Source organism: Anomaloglossus baeobatrachus, chromosome 4 (genome assembly GCF_048569485.1).
Source record: "Anomaloglossus baeobatrachus isolate aAnoBae1 chromosome 4, aAnoBae1.hap1, whole genome shotgun sequence".
NCBI lineage: Eukaryota > Metazoa > Chordata > Amphibia > Anura > Aromobatidae > Anomaloglossus > Anomaloglossus baeobatrachus.
Genome location: NC_134356.1, coordinates 491,235,074 through 491,256,450, shown reverse-complemented (window position 1 = coordinate 491,256,450; position 21,377 = coordinate 491,235,074). Strand labels below are relative to the sequence as shown.

General features: G+C 47.7%; 1 protein-coding gene across 2 annotated transcripts in view; it reads left to right on the top strand.

Annotated features, from left to right (window-relative positions):
* The window catches only part of MAPK6 (mitogen-activated protein kinase 6), a 103,414-nt gene that overhangs the window by 66,499 nt on the left and 15,538 nt on the right, over positions 1 to 21,377 (top strand). The window contains exon 1 of one of the 2 annotated variants that reach the window (XM_075345783.1): positions 20,500 to 20,642. The exons of the other annotated variant lie outside the window; for it this stretch is intronic. The gene's annotated coding sequence lies outside the window, so the exon portion shown is untranslated. Of the gene's footprint in view, positions 1 to 20,499; positions 20,643 to 21,377 lie in introns of those variants that run through there. 2 annotated transcript variants of the gene reach the window in all.

Below are 21,377 nucleotides of genomic sequence, written 5' to 3'. Positions count from 1 at the left end.
GGGATAGAGGGAGGGATGGATGGATGATAGAGGGATGAATGGAGGGATGAATGGAGGGATAGAGGGATGGATGGATGATAGAGGGATGAATGGAGGGATGAATGGAGGGATAGAGGGAGGTATGAATGGAGGGATAGAGGGATGAATGGAGGGATAGAGGCAGGGATGGATGGATGGATAATAGAGGGATGAATGGAGGGATAGAGGGATGGATGGATGGATGATAGAGGGATGAATGGAGGGATAGAGGGATGAATGGAGGGATGAATGGAGGGATAGAGGGAGGGATGGATGGATGATAGAGGGATGAATGGAGGGATGAATGGAGGGATGAATGGAGGGATAGAGGGAGGGATGGATGAATGGAGGGATGAATGGAGGGATAGAGGGAGGGATAGAGGGAGGGATAGAGGGAGGAATGGAGGGATGAATGGAGGGATGAATGGAGAGATAGAGGGAGGGATAGAGGGAGGGATGGATGGATGATAGTGGGACGGATGGATGATAGAGGGATGGATGATAGAGGGATAAATAGATACACGACAGATAATAGATAGAGATAGAATCATAGATAGATAGATAGAATCATAGATGGATAGAATCATAAATAGAATCATAGATGGATAGAATCATAGATAGAATCATAGCTAGATAGATAGATAGATAGAATCATAGATAGATAGATAGATAGATAGAATCATAGATAGATAGAGGGATAGAGATAGATAGATACAGTTAGGTCCAGAAATATTTGGACAGTGACACAATTTTCGCGAGTTGGGCTCTGCATGCCACCACATTGGATTTGAAATGAAACCTCTACAACAGAATTCAAGTGCAGATTGTAACGTTTAATTTGAAGGTTTGAACAAAAATATCTGATAGAAATTGTAGGAATTGTACACATTTCTTTACAAACACTCCACATTTTAGGAGGTCAAAAGTAATTGGACAAATAAACCAAACCCAAACAAAATATTTTTATTTTCAATATTTTGTTGCGAATCCTTTGGAGGCAATCACTGCCTTAAGTCTGGAACCCATGGACATCACCAAACGCTGGGTTTCCTCCTTCTTAATGCTTTGCCAGGCCTTTACAGCCGCAGCCTTCAGGTCTTCCTTGTTTGTGGGTCTTTCCGTCTTAAGTCTGGATTTGAGCAAGTGAAATGCATGCTCAATTGGGTTAAGATCTGGTGATTGACTTGGCCATTGCAGAATGTTCCACTTTTTTGCACTCATGAACTCCTGGGTAGCTTTGGCTGTATGCTTGGGGTCATTGTCCATCTGTACTATGAAGCGCCGTCCGATCAACTTTGCGGCATTTGGCTGAATCTGGGCTGAATGTATATCCCGGTACACTTTAGAATTCATCCGGCTACTCTTGTCTGCTGTTATGTCATCAATAAACAAAAGTGACCCAGTGCCATTGAAAGCCATGCATGCCCATGCCATCACGTTGCCTCCACCATGTTTTACAGAGGATGTGGTGTGCCTTGGATCATGTGCCGTTCCCTTTCTTCTCCAAACTTTTTTCTTCCCATCATTCTGGTACAGGTTGATCTTTGTCTCATCTGTCCATAGAATACTTTTCCAGAACTGAGCTGGCTTCATGAGGTGTTTTTCAGCAAATTTAACTCTGGCCTGTCTATTTTTGGAATTGATGAATGGTTTGCATCTAGATGTGAACCCTTTGTATTTACTTTCATGGAGTCTTCTCTTTACTGTTGACTTAGAGACAGATACACCTACTTCTCTGACAGTGTTCTGGACTTCAGTTGATGTTGTGAACGGGTTCTTCTTCACCAAAGAAAGTATGCAGCGATCATCCACCACTGTTGTCATCCGTGGACGCCCAGGCCTTTTTGAGTTCCCAAGCTCACCAGTCAATTCCTTTTTTCTCAGAATGTACCCGACTGTTGATTTTGCTACTCCAAGCATGTCTACTATCTCTCTGATGGATTTTTTCTTTTTTTTCCAGCCTCAGCATGTTCTGCGTCACCTCAATTGAGAGTTCCTTAGACCGCATGTTGTCTGGTCACAGCAACAGCTTCCAAATGCAAAACCACACACCTGTAATCAACCCCAGACCTTTTAACTACTTCATTGATTACAGGTTAACGAGGGAGACGCCTTCAGAGTTAATTGCAGCCCTTAGAGTCCCTTGTCCAATTACTTTTGGTCCCTTGAAAAAGAGGAGGCTATGCATTACAGAGCTATGATTCCTAAACCCTTTTTCCGATTTGGATGTGAAAACTCTCATATTGCAGCTGGGAGTGTGCACTTTCAGCCCATATTATATATATAATTGTATTTCTGAACATGTTTTTGTAAACAGCTAAAATAACAAAACTTGTGTCACTGTCCAAATATTTCTGGACCTAACTGTAGATAGATAGACAAATACTGTATCTCAATGTAGGTGAAAGAGTCACATAAATGAACCTACAATGCAGCCTCTTACACAGCAGATTACACAAGACACCGCTACATTGTACAGAGCAGCATCTCTATGTCCTGTATTCTAGAGGGAGAGGAAAAGAGGATTTTTTTTTCTTCTAATAAAGTTACTAAAAATAATAAAAAAAAATAGAATAATGTAATTTTATTACACTTTTTTTATAAAATAATAAACATCACAAATCAGCAAATAACATGGACATATTTGGTGTCCCTGTAATCGTAATGACCTGAACAACGCAGCGATCAGATTATTTATGGGGATCGGTAAATGGCGGGGAAAAAAAGGCGCAATTTATTATTTTTCTTTATTAAAACCCATAAAAAATGTAATAAAAATGGATCACTGAGGCCGTGTTCACACATAGCGTAAATGCTGCATTTTTTCTGCAGGTGTCCGCGCCACGAGTGCAATAACAATGTTCTCTGATTATTGCGTGTTTGCGGTATTTTTTATACATTGTCCCCCTTATTTGATACATGTTTGTTGCTGATGTGAATCCTGAAGCTTATAAAGAAAGAAACACCAAATCCGCACAGTTCAGCGGCGTCTTTACACGCATCAGGAGTGGAGATTTCAGGACGTCTCATCCACTTTGCTTGGACAATTAGTCCATATTCCCATGTAGTGTAAATGCTGCATTTTTTTCTGCTGTTTTTTTGCACATTTATTCTGCTGTGTTTAATTGTCCAAGTAAAGTAGATGTGATTCCATGAAAAGACGCCGCTGAATTCTGCGGTTTTCGGGGGGGATTCACATCTGAACCAAAAACGCATTAAATAATGGAGAAAAGGCAGAAAAAATGCAGCAAAAATGGAAAAAACAGAGAAGATTGTTATTGTGTAGTTTGGTGCAGACAGAAACAAAAAGAAACAGAATTTTTGCAACGTGTGAACACGGATTGATAGGCACAAATAAGCAACATGTCATATAGTGACACAGAAATATAAAAAAATTCTGACTGCTATAAATATGAATGAACAGTCCGGGGCATCTGCTGAATGACCCTTACTGCCAAATGGGTGTGGCTAGGGGTGTGGCTAGGGGCGTGGTCAAAATGCGCGCGCCGCATACTTTGTCCCTGTTTCCTTTCTTGAAAAGTTGGGAGGTATGGTATTGTTCATACACAAGGACCCTCTTCTGTCTTTGTCCACTCCTGTGCCACACTGTCCTGTTTATATGGGAGAGTCAGGTGAGGTAGCGGCCAGCTGCATCACCATTCAACCGACAACCATCTAGTGTTGGATTTAAAGTACATTAAAGACCTGTTTGCCAGTGTCTTGGTGTCAGATACCAACACCTTCAGAGGTGTTGAGGAGTCGAAGCATCATTGAATCACAGCTCTTTTGGTGGCACAAGGAAGACGTATACAATGGTAGGTAGAAGGCTTTTAATATAGCTTATTAGTTTACACAGTGCGGGTTTCTCTTTAATTACATTCATTAGCACAAACATATATTTATCTAGGTAGAGCCATCCTGCTTTATTTAACCTCTCCATAAGAGGTTGCCATGATACATCTGATACACTGAGTGCTCGTCTACAGTGGCAGGTTTGTAGACTTGTTGACTCATACGAGGGCTGCTCCTGTGACACCACAGCTACTCATATTCAAGCTCTCTCAGACTTTTGGACTTTTGCCAGGCTTATTGACTCTGTCTCAGGGATGAATGACAACCTTCAGGTGTCTGAAATGGTGAGGTGAAGGTTAGAAGAGTCTGACATTAGCAATCTATATTTGCATGAAGACAATTGTACAGAACATACAAAGTATCTGTAGCTGAAGTAGAAGCTTTCATATAGGATCGATGTGCCTGCCGGGAAGAAATTGTTCTATCCTGGCCTAATGGGATCATTTGCTGGAGAAGGAATCGTTAGTATTTTTAAACCTAATACTTACACAGTTCTCACCTGAAAAATGGCTTTTTTGACCTTGTTTAGTAATAGAAAACACAAAATATGAAGTGTTAGGACCATCAAACTGCACCTGTGGGAAAGATATAAGAGGTTCATGATATCAGCATGTAAATGAAGCCCCATAAGTAAATCAATGTTACACATACATATAAAGGCTGCCCCCAATATATCCATTCATTGTACTGCTCTACTGTATTAAGGCTACTTTACACGCTGCAATATCGGTCCCGATATCGCTAGTGTGGGTACTCACCCCCATCTGATATGCGACACGGGCAAATCGCTGCCCGTGCCGCACAACATCGCGCAGACCCGTCACACATACTTACCTGCCCGGCGACGTCGCTGTGACCGGCGAACCGCCTCCTTTCTAAGGGGGCGGTCCGTGCGGCGTCACAGCGACGTGACTGAGCGGCCGCCCAATAGAAGCGGAGGGGCGGAGATGAGTGGCCAGAACATCCCGCCCACCTCCTTCCTTCCTCATAGCGGCCGGGAGGCAGGTAAGGAGAGGTTCCTCGTTCCTGCGGCGTCACACATAGCGATGTGTGCTGCCGCAGGAGCGACGAACTACATCGTTACTGCTGCAGTAACGATAATCGAGAATGGACCCCCATGTCACCGATGAGCGATTTTGCACGTTTTTGCAACGATGCAAAATCACTCATCGGTGTCACACGCTGCAACATCGCTAATGCGGCCGGATGTGCGTCACAAATTCCGTGACCCCAACGACTCCGCATTAGCGATGTCGCAGCGTGTAAAGCCCCCTTAGGCTGTGTTCAGACTAGCGCATAAACAATTGTTCATCCTTATGTCCGCTTTTTTCATCAGTTTGATATCTGTTTGTATGAATCAACAATTAATGAGGTAGACCTGGCTCACTATGTAAACGTAGGTGCACGGAAAAAGTGATTGTAACTAAAAAAACGTTTCTGTAATGTATAATACTCATTGTATATTGTCTAAAAGAATCTTTTGTTATGTTTTTGTTATAATAGAAAAACTTGTCCTTGACAAAGCCCACATTTATGGTTGAAACGTTGGACTTTTGCCTATGCACAAATTAAATAAAATACATTGAAGCATCACGATTTTTTCTATGTTTCTCGGAGTGTGCCGGAACTTTGTTATATTATTATGTATAAATCAACTGTTAAAAAAAATTAGAGAACTAAATATTTTCCTAAGTTAATAAGTGCAATAGATTTTAGAAAAAATAGATGCCATACTGATAGTGTCTGCATGACATCCATTCAGCCAGTATTTATTATAACTCATGGACTTTAATGGGGACATGGTTGACGTGTCAGAGTTGCGTTTTGCACTCGGTGTGCTGTGTGTATGGCACACGTGTGTTCTCCGTGATACCACACGGAGAACGGGAACTTTCTGCTCACCTGTCCCTGGCGTTGCTGTCCGTGGTGCTGATCTTCGGTCTCCGGTCCTGCCGACTCCCCGCTGCTACAGCTTCCGGCTTCAGTGAAGTGAATATTAAATGAGCATAATGAGCGGCGGTCAGCAGCAAGTGACAGCAGCGGCAGAGACTGCAGGGCTGGAGAAGGTGAGTAATGTTTTGGGGTTTTTTTCTCACAGACATGTCTTTTCTCCGGTGCCTGTCACACGGAACACATCCGTGTGGTCCGTGTGTGTTACGTGTGACCCGATTGCGTTCCGTGTGACACCCGTGATGCCGGAGATAAAACGGACATGTCGGCGTGAGAAACACATGAACACACGCAAGTACGGAACGGACACACGGTGCGAGCGAAAATACTTACGTGTGTCCAAAACCAAAGGAATACATAGGTCTACGTGTGTACGTGTTTCCGGTACGTGAGAAAACTGCCAAACACGTACCGGAGGCACGTATGTGTGAAGGGGGCCTTACACCCGATACAACATTGTTGTGGAGTCACTGCAGTACTCTGGAAGGACGGACAAGTATCGTGCTCTTGTTCTATACTAATTCATAGGAATTGTGCCTGATATCGTAGTTACTGGGCATTTGACTATTATCCCACTCACCATGTTACATTGGGTGGAAGATGTAGATGCTGCACATTGGCACTAAGGCTTCCCCACACCAAGTAGAGTAACTTTTTAAAGTAGCATGTGCAAGATTCCCAAACACTCACTTATCTCATAGTAGCTGAATTTCCAGGAGCTGTCCAGAACTGATATTCATGACTTATCTATAGGAGAGATTGTGGGTGACTGACAGCCCACCCATGCAGCGCTGGTAGAGGCAAACAACATATGCCAAGTAGAGTTGATCGAATCCGCCAAAATTCGAGACCGGCGGAACACTGCCGGATAAAAAAAAAAATCTGCATCCGTTCCAGATTCTGGTACCCATATAAGTCTATGGGGACAAGAATCCGGAGAACAAAAGTGTTTGTGGAAGGGATACGGGGGGGTGGGGGTGTGTGGTAGGAGCGTAGGAGCATGCGCGGTATACTCACCCGAGGCTGTGTCATAGTAGCAGCAAACTCCTTCTGGGTCACGCTTTTCCCTTCCGGAGCCAAAAATTCAATATTCATTGTTTTGCCCGCCCACCGGCGCGTGTAATTGGTTGCAGGTAGATGCGCCCCCACCCTGACAGGCAGCGTGTCAGCTGACTGCAACCAATCACAGGCGGCAGGACGGCCAGTGGGTGGGGAAATCAGTGCAAGTGTCTGCGGGTCAGTATGGTGAACGTGCATGTAGAGAGAAACACATGCACGTTCCTGTCAGAAGTGTGCGGCTCTGCCGGTGATGTGCTGTCAGACTTGTACAAGTCTGACATGACATCATCCGGCACAGCCTGCGCTCTCTGAGCATTAGCGTGCATGTGCACAGAACACATGCACGTTCCTGTCAGAAGTGTTCGTGGCTGTGTCGGTAATGCGGCTTTTTTTAATTATCTAAATAAATAATTAAAAAAAACAACGACGTGCGGTCCTTTTTAATTTTCATCCCCAGCCATGATAATGCTGGCTGGGGGCTGGTAGTCTCAGCCCGCAGCCGCCTGGTATTGTTTCATTTATTAGATGTGACATTCCTGGTGCAATACCGGCTCTTCTCGATTGCCCTGGAGCGGTGGCAATCGGGGTAATATGGGGTTAATAGCAGCAAACAGCTGCTATTAATCCCTAGGTTAGTGATGGCTTAGGCTTATGAGATAAGTGCATCACACTAACCTATAAGTGAATGTAAATAAAAACAAACACAGAGAAAAATCCTTTATTTGGAATAAAGTACAAAATACACAACCTCATTCACCTCTTTATTAACCCCCAACACCCTGCAGATCCGGCGAAATCCATACGAGTTCCCACGCCGCTTTAGCTCTGCTACATACAGCCAGCAGCCGTAGAGCACGACCGCTGGCTGTGCAGACAATGATAGCCGTGATGACTGCACGGCAGATACTGTCACAGGCTGGGGGCGCATGTGCCTGCAACCAATCACAGATGAGACGACGGCCAGTGGGTGATGAAAAGCTGTTTGTTTACAATGCACAGTAGAGGAAGTGAATGCGCGACCTGGAAGCAGTGTGCCGCCATGACTCCAAGTCTCGGTAATTAGCAACAACCAGGACAGTTAAAACAGACTTATAGGGAACCTGTCATCAGAAATTTCGCCCAAAAGCTAAAAGATTCCCCCTCTGCAGCTCCTGGGCTGCATTCTAGGAAGGTCCCTGTTATTATTGTGCCCCATGTGAGACCAAAATAAAGCCTTTATAAAGTTCTACCTTTTTGTATGCAGCTTCTGTAAATCCGTCACGGGGGCGGGCTCTCTGCCGTCCGTTATTCTGCCCCCTGGTCCTGTATGCCGCCCCCATCGCTCCTTTCCATATCTGATGCACCGCCCACTGCTCCAGCCATCCCCGCGCATGCCCAGTGCCAGTCTCACAGGACTGAGCAGTGTGACCGCTGGTGACGTGTGCGCAGGCAAGTGATTATGGACGGGACTGTGACTGTTATCAGCAAGTACCCGCCCATAATCTCTTGAGCGCGCAAATCTCTCCAGCATTCACACTGAGCTCAGTGAAGATGCTAGACTGTATGGGCTGCTTCCAGGAATGACGTCCCTTTGTCACGTGATAGTATTTCGAACACGCCCCTATCACATGACAAAGGGACGTCATCCCTGGAAGCAGCCCATACAGTCTAGCATCTACACTGAGCTCAGTGTGACCGCTGGAGAGGTTTGCGCGCTCAAGAGATTATGGCCGGGTACTTGCTGATAACAGTCACAGTCCCGCCCATAATCACTTGCCTGCGCACACGTCACCAGCGGTCACACTGCTCAATCCTGTGAGACTGGCACTGGGCATGCGCGGGGATGGCTGGAGCAGTGGGCGGTGCATCAGATATGGAAAGGAGCGATGGGGGCGGCATACAGGACCAGGGGGCAGAATAACGGACGGCAGAGAGCCCGCCCCCGTGACGGATTTACAGAAGCTGCATACAAAAAGGTAGAACTTTATAAAGGCTTTATTTTGGTCTCACATGGGGCACAATAATAACAGGGACCTTCCTAGAATGCAGCCCAGGAGCTGCAGAGGGGGAATCTTTTAGCTTTTGGGCGAAATTTCTGATGACAGGTTCCCTTTATATAAGGTAAAAGGCAACAACTTCAGGAACATATTGAAACAGCAGAAAAAAAAGTCTTTAAATTTGCCTTATATTCCATCATATCCCATGGCCCAAGAACAACCAACACCGAAAGTTGCACATAGAAAAACTTTATTTGGTTGGGTCAAGCATATAAATATTACATGGGATATAAAAAATTGTGACAAGTAGAAAGGTTAAATGACACATAAGAGCGAATAAAGAACCCCATGTGGGGCTGCATGGATTAACTTAGGTGCACACAAAGGGGTGTACTCCCAGCAGGGCCAGTGTAAGTGCCTTTTACAAAAAACATGTTCACCTAATCAAGAACTCTAAACACATTCCAGATAAATGCACAGGAATATATTCCCAGCAGAGCCAGTGTAAGTGCCTATACAAAAGATAAATTCACAGTAAGTGACAGAATAACACTTAAGTAAATGACAATAGGCATGTTACCCACACACATCATCCGGTGAACAGGGGTATGTTCCCAGCAAGTCCAGTGTAAATGCCATTGCAAAAAAAAAAAAAAAAAACAAGTTCACAGTAAGTGACAATGTAACACTTTAGTAAATGAGCATAGGCACATTACCCAGACATCTAGTCCGATGGACAGGGGTATATTCCCAGCAGGGCCAGTGTAAGTGCCTATACCATAAAAAGGTTCACAGCAAATGACAGGGTAACCCTTTAGTAAATAACAATAGGCACATACCACAAACACATAGTCCAAAGGACAGGGAAATATTCCCAGCAAGATCAATATAAGTGCCTTTCCAGGTTCACAGTAATGACAAGATAACACTTAGTAAATGATCATAGGCACATTACCCAAGCACATAGCCCGGTGGATATTCCACCAATTATAGCACTCACATGCAGTCACACAAGGGGGAAAAATTGGGACTTTTTTTTTTTTTTTTGCAATGGCATTTACACTGGCCTTGCTGGGAACATACCCCTGTTCACCGGACGATGTGTGTGGGTAACATGCCTATTGTCATTTACTTAAGTGTTATTCTGTCACTTACTGTGAATTTATCTTTTGTATAGGCACTTAGGGTATGTGCGCACGTTGCTTTTTACCTGCTTTTTACCTGCTTTTTTGCTGCTTTTTCTTCTGCGCTGTTTAATGCCAAAATGGATGTGTTCTTCTATTCAAGCAAAGTCTATGGGAATTTGGGTTTCTTGTTCACACTATGTTGTTCAAAATGCTGCCTTTTTGTGGCAGAACTTTGGTCAAAAACTCAGCTTTTCAAAGAAGCAACATGTCAATTGTTTTTGCCATTTGGGTTTTGCACTGCAAAGCTGAGTTTTTGACCAAAGTTCTGCCACAAAAAGGCAGCATTTTGAACAACATAATGTGAACAAGAAACCCAAATTCCCATAGACTTTGCTTGAATAGAAGAACACATCCATTTTGGCATTAAACAGCGCAGAAGAAAAAGCAGCAAAAAAGCAGGTAAAAAGCAACGTGCGCACATACCCTAACACTGGCTCTGCTGGGAATATATTCCTGTGCATTTATCTGGAATGTGCTTAGAGTTCTTGATTAGGTGAACATGTTTTTTGTAAAAGGCACTTACACTGGCCCTGCTGGGAGTACACCCCTTTGTGTGCACCTAAGTTAATCCATGCAGCCCCACATGGGGTTCTTTATTCGCTCTTATGTGTCATTTAACCTTTCTACTTGTCACAATTTTTTATATCCCATGTAATATTTATATGCTTGACCCAACCAATTAAAGTTTTTCTATGTGCAACTTTCGGTGTTGGTGGTTCTTGGGCCATGGGATATGATGTAATATAAGGCAAATTTAAAGACTTTTTTTTCTGCTGTTCCAAGTCTCGGTAAGTATGAAAGGCTGTTTTATTCCTGTTTTTCTTTATTTTTCAATTAGTTTCCCCAGAGCCAGATCCGGATTGTGCACCCGGAATATCAGATCCGGGTCCGGCAGCCGGAAATCTTTGAAACCGCGCGGATCCGGACTTTTACAGTTCGGATCCGCTCAGCCCTAATACCAAGCTGTAACTGCACAGCGTCATACAGTGAAGTGGCTGTACTCGGTTACTACACCTTAGCACGTACTAAAGTGAATAGGAACTGAAGTGCAGTACCGGGAATGGCCACCACACACGGCTGTGCTTTTCTGCCGACATATACCGTGGAGATCAAAATTACAGAACAACACACAATTTCCTAAATGTTAAGGTCATTGTGTAGTCCTATGTGATTATATCCTAACATGAGTAATCTAGCAGTAATTTAAGCTTATTTCATAAATTGAAATTATTCTTAAGCACATAAGAAAAATGTAAATAAGATAAATGTAAAAGAACACGGATAAAAATTTTCAGGTACCTACAAGTTATTGGTGTTAATCTGGCACATGGTGCTAATTTCCTTAATTACCTGACAAACCCTATTTAACTAAAGCCTAAAGGGGGCTTTACACTCAGCGATATCGCTAGCGATATCGCTGGTGAAAGCACCCGCCTCAGTCGTTTGTGCGTCACAGGCAAATCGCTCAAATAAATGACATGTTGCATCTTTGTGGTCACCGCAAAAACGCACCTAAAAAAAAACTGCACTGTGTGGACAGCAAAAATGAAAACTCATAGACTTTGCTGGGGAAGCAAAGTCATGCCGTTTTTAGACTAAAAACGCACCCGAAAAACACGCAAAAACGCCGCAAAAAACGCACTGTGCGCACATACTGACTTTGCAAAAATGGTGTGTCATTCCAAAGTGACTGAAACACTCCGCAGGTTGCCAGATGAAGGCCAAAGGGGTGACCCTATCAGCCATAGAGACCAGAGAAGTTGGTAGTTCCAAGTCTGTGATTTCGAGAATATTGCATTTTTACAACATCACAAACTCTTTCAAGTCCCCAAAGAAGGCTGGTCACCCTCGAAAGACAAATGCAAGAGGGGACAGAATAATGTGGAGAATCTCCATGGGTAATAGTTTTAACATTGCAGATGGAATTGCTCACCAGTTCAGCACTGAACAGGGTAAGGATCTGTCTCATGTAACGATGTTTAAACGTGTTTGGACTGAAAGTCCACTCTGCAGTGACCAAACCTCTCAGCAGAAAGAATGAAAAGGTTAGACTCACCTTTCGTGAGGAACATGTGTGGACAGAGGAGAAGTGGGTCACAGTTCATTTTAGTGATGAAAGCAAGTTTAATTTATTTGGGTCTGATGGGAAAGATTATGTTCGTTGACAACCTGGGGAAAGACTGAACCCAAAGTGTGTTAAGAAGTCAGTGAAAGGTGGTGGGGGAAGTGTCATGGTTTGGGGAATGTTTTCTGCAGCAGGAGTTGGACAGTTCATACAGCTACAAGGCAGAGTGAATGCAAGTGTGTATCAGAACCTTCTTCAACAACACGTGGTTCCTTGCTTGCATTCATCTCTCAATCAGCCAGAAAGTTTCATGCAGGACAATGCCCCTGTCATGCAGCAAAAGGAGTAAACCAGTTCCTTGAAACAGAAAACATTGAAACACTGAAATGGCCACCCAGAGTCCTGATCTAAACCTAATAGAAAACCTCTGTAAAATCCTTGGTGACAAAGTTATGCACAAGAAACCCACAATAGTCAAAGAACTGAGGAAGAGACTGGAGGAAGAGTGGACCAAAATCATACCAGAGCAGTGTGAGAGACTAGTGATGTACTGTGGCAGCAGATATGCTGAAGTCATTCAAAGCCAAGGCCTGTACACTTCCTACTGATTGGTGACTGTTGTTACCTTTAGAAAATTTAGTTATAATCTTTCTTTGTGCTACAGTCATTGTTGTTCTCCAATTATGATCAACACATTTTGGGCAAAATAAAGGCTTTATGTTGATAAACTTTGGATCTTTTGTAAAACACTGTTCTAGTGGCATGGTGTACCCCTTACAAAAAAAAAAAACCTTTTAAGTGTTGATAAATGTAGATTACATTATTTCTGAAAAAATGCAAGTGATCATACATTGTTCTCTAATTTTGAGCTCCAGTGTATAGACAGCTAACATGGTCTGTCAGAAGCCCACACATTACAGCACTCCTCAAGGTATAATATTTTTAGCAGACAATCACAACAGTCTTTCCTGGGCCATTGTAAAAGCAAACCATACATACAATACCATAGACACTGCTGATCTGTGCCACTGTGGAAGATGTGGACCCTGAGAAAGCGTCAATTATCTTTTCTCCCTCCTGACTTTAAGAATATTTTCACACAGGTTTATAAGGAACAAATGCAAACATTTTTTCCATGAAGAAATTTCTTTTCAATGTTCATTTTTTTGTGGAGCTTTTTTTCCTGCAGACTTTTCATTTGACTTAGATTTCTGTTTACAACAGATACTTGTCAAAAATCTATTTAGGAACAAATACAAGGGAAAAAAACCCTCATATAAACAGGAAAGTGTGTGTACACAGTCTAAAGGGGGTGGTCCAGGGATTTTCCTCCTAAATCCCTATTTAGTGCCATAATCTAAACTATTTGCTCATATATACATGAATATATACATACATACAGTATGTACATATACATATATACATGAAAGTTCCCTATCCTTCCCTATCTACACTATCTGCTTTTGTATTATTTTGTTCACTTCCTTTTGATAACACTTCATTTGAGAGTCCCAATGCATGCTGCAATTCTCAAACAAAGCATCATCAGTGGGCAAAGGGTGCGGTCACTACCAAAGCCTCTCCCCCCTCCCTGAAATGAAGTATCATCTGTGATGCTCATTTCAGGGGCTGAGAAAGCTCCTGCGCTCTGTGCAATGTTCCCAATGGGATAGTCCCTGGGCACTGTGCACAATGACAGTGCACTCTGTGCTGGCTCAGATCAGTAACAAGAGCTGGCACCAGAGCACGTTGTCAAAATACCCGGCATGCAGAGACCAGTAACGTCACTTGCAGGGGTGGCGCTGGTCTCTGCACACCAGGTATTCTGACAACATGCTCTCCTGCTGGCTCATTACTGCTAATCTAAGCTGGAAACAGAGTGTGCTGCCATGGTGCACATCACACAGTGCACCGTGCTCAAGGACTAGCCCAGCCCCTGAAATAAGTGTCACTGATGACGCTGCGCTATGGGGAGGGAGCACAGGCTGCATCAGTGACCGCACCCTCTACCCCCTGATGAAGCGTTGTTTGAATATCCCAGCATGCACTAGTATTCTCAAATGAAGTGTCATCAAATAGGAAGTGAAAAAAAAAATAGAAAACCAGTTAGTGTAGTTAGGGATCAGTAGGAATTTTTTAATGCAAGTATATTATAAAATAGTTCATGTTATTGCATTACGTAAAGTAGGACCTCTGGGCTCGATTCTTCAAAGTTTTTACGGCAGGACCCTGAAGTAAAAAGCTTTGAAAAGTCGCTAGATTTTGGCACAATACGAGGCTGCTCTAAAATTTTGGTGTTCTGAAGTCATTTTCGCTCAGCCCCGAAAAAGTGAGCAGAACTGGGACAAGAGGATAGCGTTCATGACAAGCGATGGTGTTTCCGATATCACAAATTTAACTAGACTGACTTGAGTAAGATTTGTGGAGAGGAACACACCAATTGTCGTCCACCCCTGATTTATTGGGGGGGGGGGCTCTTTTTAGTGAATTAGGCACCTTTGACTCCAATGCGCTCCTCATCAAGACCAATGAGAAAAGGCATTAGTGAATTAAGGCCTCAGTGTGAACATAAACAGAGTGGGTTTCACATAGAAAACTATTTAAATAACAATAATAACTATATAATAGTTATTATATATAAGTTAAGTTATATATAGTTACCGTATATATAATAATAATAATAAATAACTATTTAAATAACAATGTAGGGGTGTTCTATATGACAATACAGCACAGATTAGCTTAACAAAAAATTTTGAGTTTATGTCGGACAACTCCTTTAATTTCTAATTGTTTTTTTGAAGGAGTTCTTGAGAAATTTAACCCCTTACCTACATATGATGTACTGGTAGGTCATATGTTGGTCCCCTGGTTTTGACTCAAAATCAGAGCCCGCATCTCTACCAACAGAAGATTGCTGTGTTATTCAGCCATCATTCTCGTCTAATAGCCATGTGTGAAGCAGAGCTTTGCCTGCAGCTGTCAACCTGTTAAATGAAGCTGTCAATCTGTTATAGCGGCATTTCAGGTTAGTCAGCAGAGGGGGCGCACTGTTCTACCACCTGGCACTAACGTAACATGGTTGCTGGTGGGTTGCTATAACAACCAGATGTTTGCTACTAACAGTGGCATAACTAGACTTCATGTTGGTCAGATGCATGGGCCCTTGTAGCATTCTAAATCCTATAAAGACATGTATTGCACACCCCCCCTTTCATTCTGTAGTAATGTCTCCCATCCTTGGCCCTTCCAGGTGCATATGTTGCCTATGCTGGCAAATACATCCCCACCCTGCTATATATGTCCCCCATCCTGGTATAATTATCCTGGAATATATGCTGTCCATTCTGGTATACTGTATATGTCCCCATCCTGATGTGTATGTCCTCATCCTAGGCCCATCTTGGTATATATGTCTCCCATTTTGATATTAATCTCCCCATCCTGGTATACATGTGCCCATCCTGGTATATATGCCCCCCATCATGGTATATATGTCCTCATCCTGGGCCCATTCTGGTATATATGTCTTCCACCCTGGTGTTTTTATATATATATATATATATATATATATATATATATGTATGTGATGCCCTGGCAAAACCAGGTAGTCACACAAGAGGCCCCCGCATAACACCATCCCTCACCTAGGTTACATACAGCCGACCTGAAACGCTAGCCACCCCCCTCAGGGCAAGACAGGCACACCAGTGGGCGGGACCAGGCGGTTAGGAAATGCCCACCTAGGGGTCTAGACAGCCCAGGGCGGGAAAACAGTGGAGAAAGGGTGTAGATTTCAAGTTGAGAGGAGTGGAGGCTGGGGCTAGGTGTAGCTCCAGCGGAGGTGAAGCTCGAGTTGACTGGCGCCAGGGTTGGAGCCTTGGTGCCTTGGCTAAGTGGCAGACGATGGTCCCCATCAGCAGGCGACGGGAAGACGGCAGCCGGAGATCCGAGGTGGACCGGGACAGAGTTGGAGCCCGCCGGTACCGACACCAGAGCACCGACCCGGAAACTGTGCACAGAGGGGGTACTTGGACCCTGAAGCCAGGACTGGAACCAACGGCCTAGCTAATTAACCAATTGAGGGCAGGATTTTAGGTCATGTCCCAACCAAAGTCCCAAAAGCAGACAACCATCCACAGAGAGGGATAGGGCAACCGCCAGGGCCCGATAGATCCCACGGGTCAGTGTCAGCGAGCACGGCTCATCAGGTACACAACAAGCCGGGAGCGGACTCCCGTGTTCCAGACCGGGAAGTCCAACACAAGCAAACACAGTGCAGAGGGAAAAGACGGCGACCACCAGCCCGGGTGAGGGACCAGAGTACAACCGGCCGCGGTGGCCGGCCACCAGCACCTTGGTTTACCTTGGTTTTAAGACTCGTATGATTTATTTAACTGTGAGTAACCAAACATCCCCTGGTACGTCCGGGCGCGCAGGCCCCTGCCATCGCCATTCCCTGCACAAAGCCACTGGGCCCCGGGGCAACCTTCCCTACCCACAGAGGGGTAACATTCAGCTGCCATTACATCTCCCCCGGGGTGTCCCACAACAGCAGCGGTGGTGCCACCTTTCACCACACATCGTGGGTGGCGTCATGAACTGAATACGGCCAAGCCCGTACAACTACGTTCCCTAATTCATTTGGTGTGTCCGCGTGACCCCCGGGTCTGGAGGTTCCCTCGAGCCACACAGCAGGTCCGGATCCGAGCAGCTCGGCTGCTACAGGCGTGGGGGCGGCACACACACACACATTATAATTTTATATATATATATATATATATATATATATATATATACACACACTAGAAGGTGGCCCGATTCTACGCATCGGGTATTCTAGAATTTACGTATTGTGTAGTTAATGTATGATTTTTGTTTATATATATATATATATATTATATATATATATAAATATATATATATATATATATATATATAGATGTTGTTGTGTGTAGTTACCAAGTGTTTGTGTAGGGCGCTGTACATGTTCTGGGTGTTGTCTGGGTGTGACGGGGGGTGAGAGCGGTGTTGTATGTGTGTTGCGTGTTTGTGGAGCGTTGTGTGTGTGTTGCGCGGTTTGTGTGGGTGTGGTGTGTTTTGGGGGGAGGTATGTTTTGTGCAATGTGTGTGTTGTGCGGTATGTGCGTATATTTATGTATGCCGCGGTGTTCGTGTGTTGGGTGTTGTGTGTGTGTAGCGTTGTCTGTGTGTGTGGGTGTCTGTGTATGGCGGTGTTTGTGGTTCCCAGTGTGTGTGTGTTGGGGGAAGGTGTGCACCTCCCATCGTGCTCCATCCCCCATGCTGCGCACCCCCCATCATGCCCCATCCCCCATGCTGCGCACCCCCCATTGTGCCCCATCCCCCATGCTGCGCACTCCCCATCATGCTACATCCCCCATGCTGCGCACTCCCCATCGTGCTACATCCCCCATGCTGCGCACCCCCCATCGTGCTACATCCCCCATGCTGCACACCCCCCATCGTGCTACATCCCCCATCGTGCTACATCCCCCCATCGTGCTACATCCCCCCATCGTGCTACATCCCCCATGCTGCGCACTCCCCATCGTGCTCCATCCGCCATGCTGCGCACTCCCCATCGTGCTACATCCCCCATGCTGCGCACTCCCCATCGTGCTACATCCCCCATGCTGTGCACCCCCCATCGTGCTCCATCCGCCATGCTGCGCACTCCCCATCGTGCTACATCCCCCATGCTGCGCACTCTCCATCGTGCTACATCCCCCATGCTGCGCACTCCCCATCGTGCTACATCCCCCATGCTGCGCACTCCCCATCGTGCTACAAGCCCCATGCTGCGCACTCCCCATCGTGCTACATCCCCCATGCTGCGCACTCCCCATCGTGCTACATCCCCCATGCTGCGCATCCCCCATCGTGCTACATCCCCCATGCTATAATAGTTCTCCTATTATACTCAGAGAGGAGTATAATAGGAGGACTGTAATAGGAGGAGTAGTCCTGGGGGGAGAGGAGTATAATGCCGGCTACCTGCACATGTGTACCGGGAGCCGGTGTACGCTGGTAACTATGATACACATCGGGTAACTAAGGGACCTTAGTTACCCGATGTGTATAATGTTACCAGCGTTCACCGGCTCCGTCACGATCCCAGCATCGCAAGTTTATGTCTGGCGAGGCGTGCGGAGGGCCGGGGCGAGCAGCCAATCCATGCGGAGGGCGGGGCCAGGCCGAGGCAAGCGACCAATCCGTGGGGGGCGGAGCCGAGGTGAGGCGAGCAGCCAATCCGTGCGGGGGGGCGGGGCCATGGCGAGCCCAGCGGCCAATCAGCTTTGTGTCACCGTAAGGACACAATTTTGGAGCAAGACAGACAGACTCCTTCGTCCCAGCCTCCCCCAGCATCAGCCTCCCCCTCCCAGCCTCCCCCAGCATCAGCCTCTCTCCTCCCAGCATCAGCCTCTCTCATCCCAGCATCAGCCTCTCTCCTCCCAGCATCAGCCTCTCTCCTCCCAGCATCAGCCTCTCCTCTCTGTCTTCAACATCAGCCTCTCTCCTCCCAGCCTTCCCCAGCATCAGCCTCTCTCCTCCCAGCCTATCTCCTCCCAGCCTCCCCCAGCATCAGACTCCCCCAGCATCAGCCTCTCTCCTTCCAGCCTCCCCCATCATCAGCCTCTCTCCTTCCAGCCTCCCTCAGCATCAGCCTCCCTCTCCCAGCCTTCCCCAGGATCAGCCTCTCTCCTCCCAGCCTCCGTCCTCCCAGCCTTCCCCAGCATCAGCTTTCCCCTCCCAGCCTCCCTCAGCATCAGCCTTCCCCAGCATCAGCCTCTCTCCTCCCAGCCTCAGCCTCTCTCCTTCCAGCCTCCCCCAGCATCAGCCTCTCTCCTTCCAGCCTCCCTCAGCATCAGCCTCCCCTTCCCAGCCTTCCCCAGGATCAGCCTCTCTCTTCTCCCAGCCTCCCTCAGCATCAGCCTTCCCCTCCCAGTCTCCCCCAGCATCAGCCTCCCCAAGCATCAGCCTCCACCAGCATCAGCCTCTCTCCTTCCAGCATCAGCCTCCCCCAGCATCAGCCTCTCTCCTCCCAGCCTCCCCCAGCATCAGCCTCCCCCAGCATCAGCCTCTCTCCTCCCAGCATCAGCCTCCCCCAGCATCAGCCTCTCTCCTCCCAGCCTCCCCCAGCATCAGCCTCCCCCAGCATCAGCCTCTCTCCTCCCAGCATCAGCCTCTCTCCTCCCAGCATGTTGTTATGTGTGCTGTTATGTGTGTGCGTGTGGATCTCCCGCCGCTGCAGGACCTTGATGTGCTGGTAACAATGCTAGCATGGTTACCAACGTATCCCGTCCCCCGCTCGCACGGGAGCCCACACCAGCATATGGCGGCGGCGTACGCTGATGTGGGCTCCCGTTAGGGGGGGGGGGGGGGGGAGTACAGTACTCACCTGGGATTCGTGGCTCCGTGACCGTGTCAGTTCGGGGAATGCGCGGGGGGGCGGGGCGGGGCCAGAGCTAGCGTGCATTGCGTGAGGGGGGCGTGGCCGAGTTGCCAATGCCTGCAGGGTGCCGGGGCGAGAGGCCAATCTGTGGGGGGGGGGAGCCTGGGCGAGCGGCTGGCCAATCCGTGTGGGGGCGCAGCCTGGGCGAGCGGCCAATCCGTGTGGGGGGGCGGGGCCATGGCGAGCCCAGCGGCCAATCAGCTTTGTGTCACCGTAAGGACACAATGTCACCGTAAGGACACAATTTTGGAGCATGACAGACAGACAGACAGAATAAGGCAATTATATATATAGATACATACATACATACATATATATTATACACACCTATTCTAGGTGCATCCTGGTATATATGTCCCCATCCTTACATGTTTCCTTCCAGGGTCCATCCTGGAATTTATTTCCTAGGTAGTAAATGCAGTGGTTGGCAACTGTCATCGGAGAGCCTGCTGTGGCGACTCATGACGTCACCGCCATGTGATGCCAATGCCTGGGACTGAGGGGCCCATATGCCAACTGCCGGCTTCAGACTTGTACTGCGGTTCAGGACCCAAAGGGTCTCTGCGCTGCAATTTCTTTCAGCTGGTCGTGGGTCCTCGTTTAGCCTTCCTGCTGAGGTGGGATTTGGTGGTCTTCGGCGACCCTCCTCCACCCAGGTCACAACCTCTCCTACCAGTAAGTCCCTGACTGCATGACGGCACTGTGAAAGCCGACCTCTGCCCTGCGTTCTTGGAGAATGATTTTTATTTTTTCCTATACACAGCAGCCCCGCCATTCCGCTCGCAGCTCGTGTGCGCACTGCACTGCAGGAGGCCGGGGAGTCACTCCTCCCAGCACGGACACTTTTGAATCCTCCCGCCGGGTGACGCGGCCGCCTGCAGGGGGCGTTCCGGGTGACGCCACAGATCGGGTGTCTGGGAGTCTCCGCCCTCAGCAGTCAGTGCGAGTACATGGCGACTGCGGCAAAGAAGCAGAGACAAGACGCAGGGCAAGAGGAGCAGCTGAGCGGAGCGGAGCAGCCTCGTCCCCGGTGCTTCCTTCATATGACACATACGAGAGCGGTGAGTGCGGCTCCGGTCCTCACTGCGGCAGCCGGCGCCTCCATTGTGTGAGGAGTCTCCGGAACGGAACAATGGGAGCTCAGCCGCCACATTATACGGGACCCTCCGGCTCCCATGGACGTCCCCACATGTCAGTGTATGGGACATATGTGCTCCAGTCACCCCATGTACCGGACTACGGACCGGCCGTGTGAGGGGCTCCGGGGGGAGTACGGACCGGCCGTGTGAGGGGCTCCGGGGGGAGTACGGACCGGCCGTGTGAGGGGCTCCGGGGGGAGTACGGACCGGCCGTGTGAGGGGCTCCGGGGGGAGTACGGACCGGCCGTGTGAGGGGCTCCGGGGGGAGTACGGACCGGCCGTGTGAGGGGCTCCGGGGGGAGTACGGACCGGCCGTGTGAGGGGCTCCGGGGGGAGTACGGACCGGCCGTGTGAGGGGCTCCGGGGGGAGTACGGACCGGCCGTGTGAGGGGCTCCGGGGGGAGTACGGACCGGCCGTGTGAGGGGCTCCGGGGGGAGTACGGACCGGCCGTGTGAGGGGCTCCGGGGGGAGTACGGACCGGCCGTGTGAGGGGCTCCGGGGGGAGTACGGACCGGCCGTGTGAGGGGCTCCGGGGGGAGTACGGACCGGCCGTGTGAGGGGCTCCGGGGGGAGTACGGACCGGCCGTGTGAGGGGCTCCGGGGGGAGTACGGACCGGCCGTGTGAGGGGCTCCGGGGGGAGTACGGACCGGCCGTG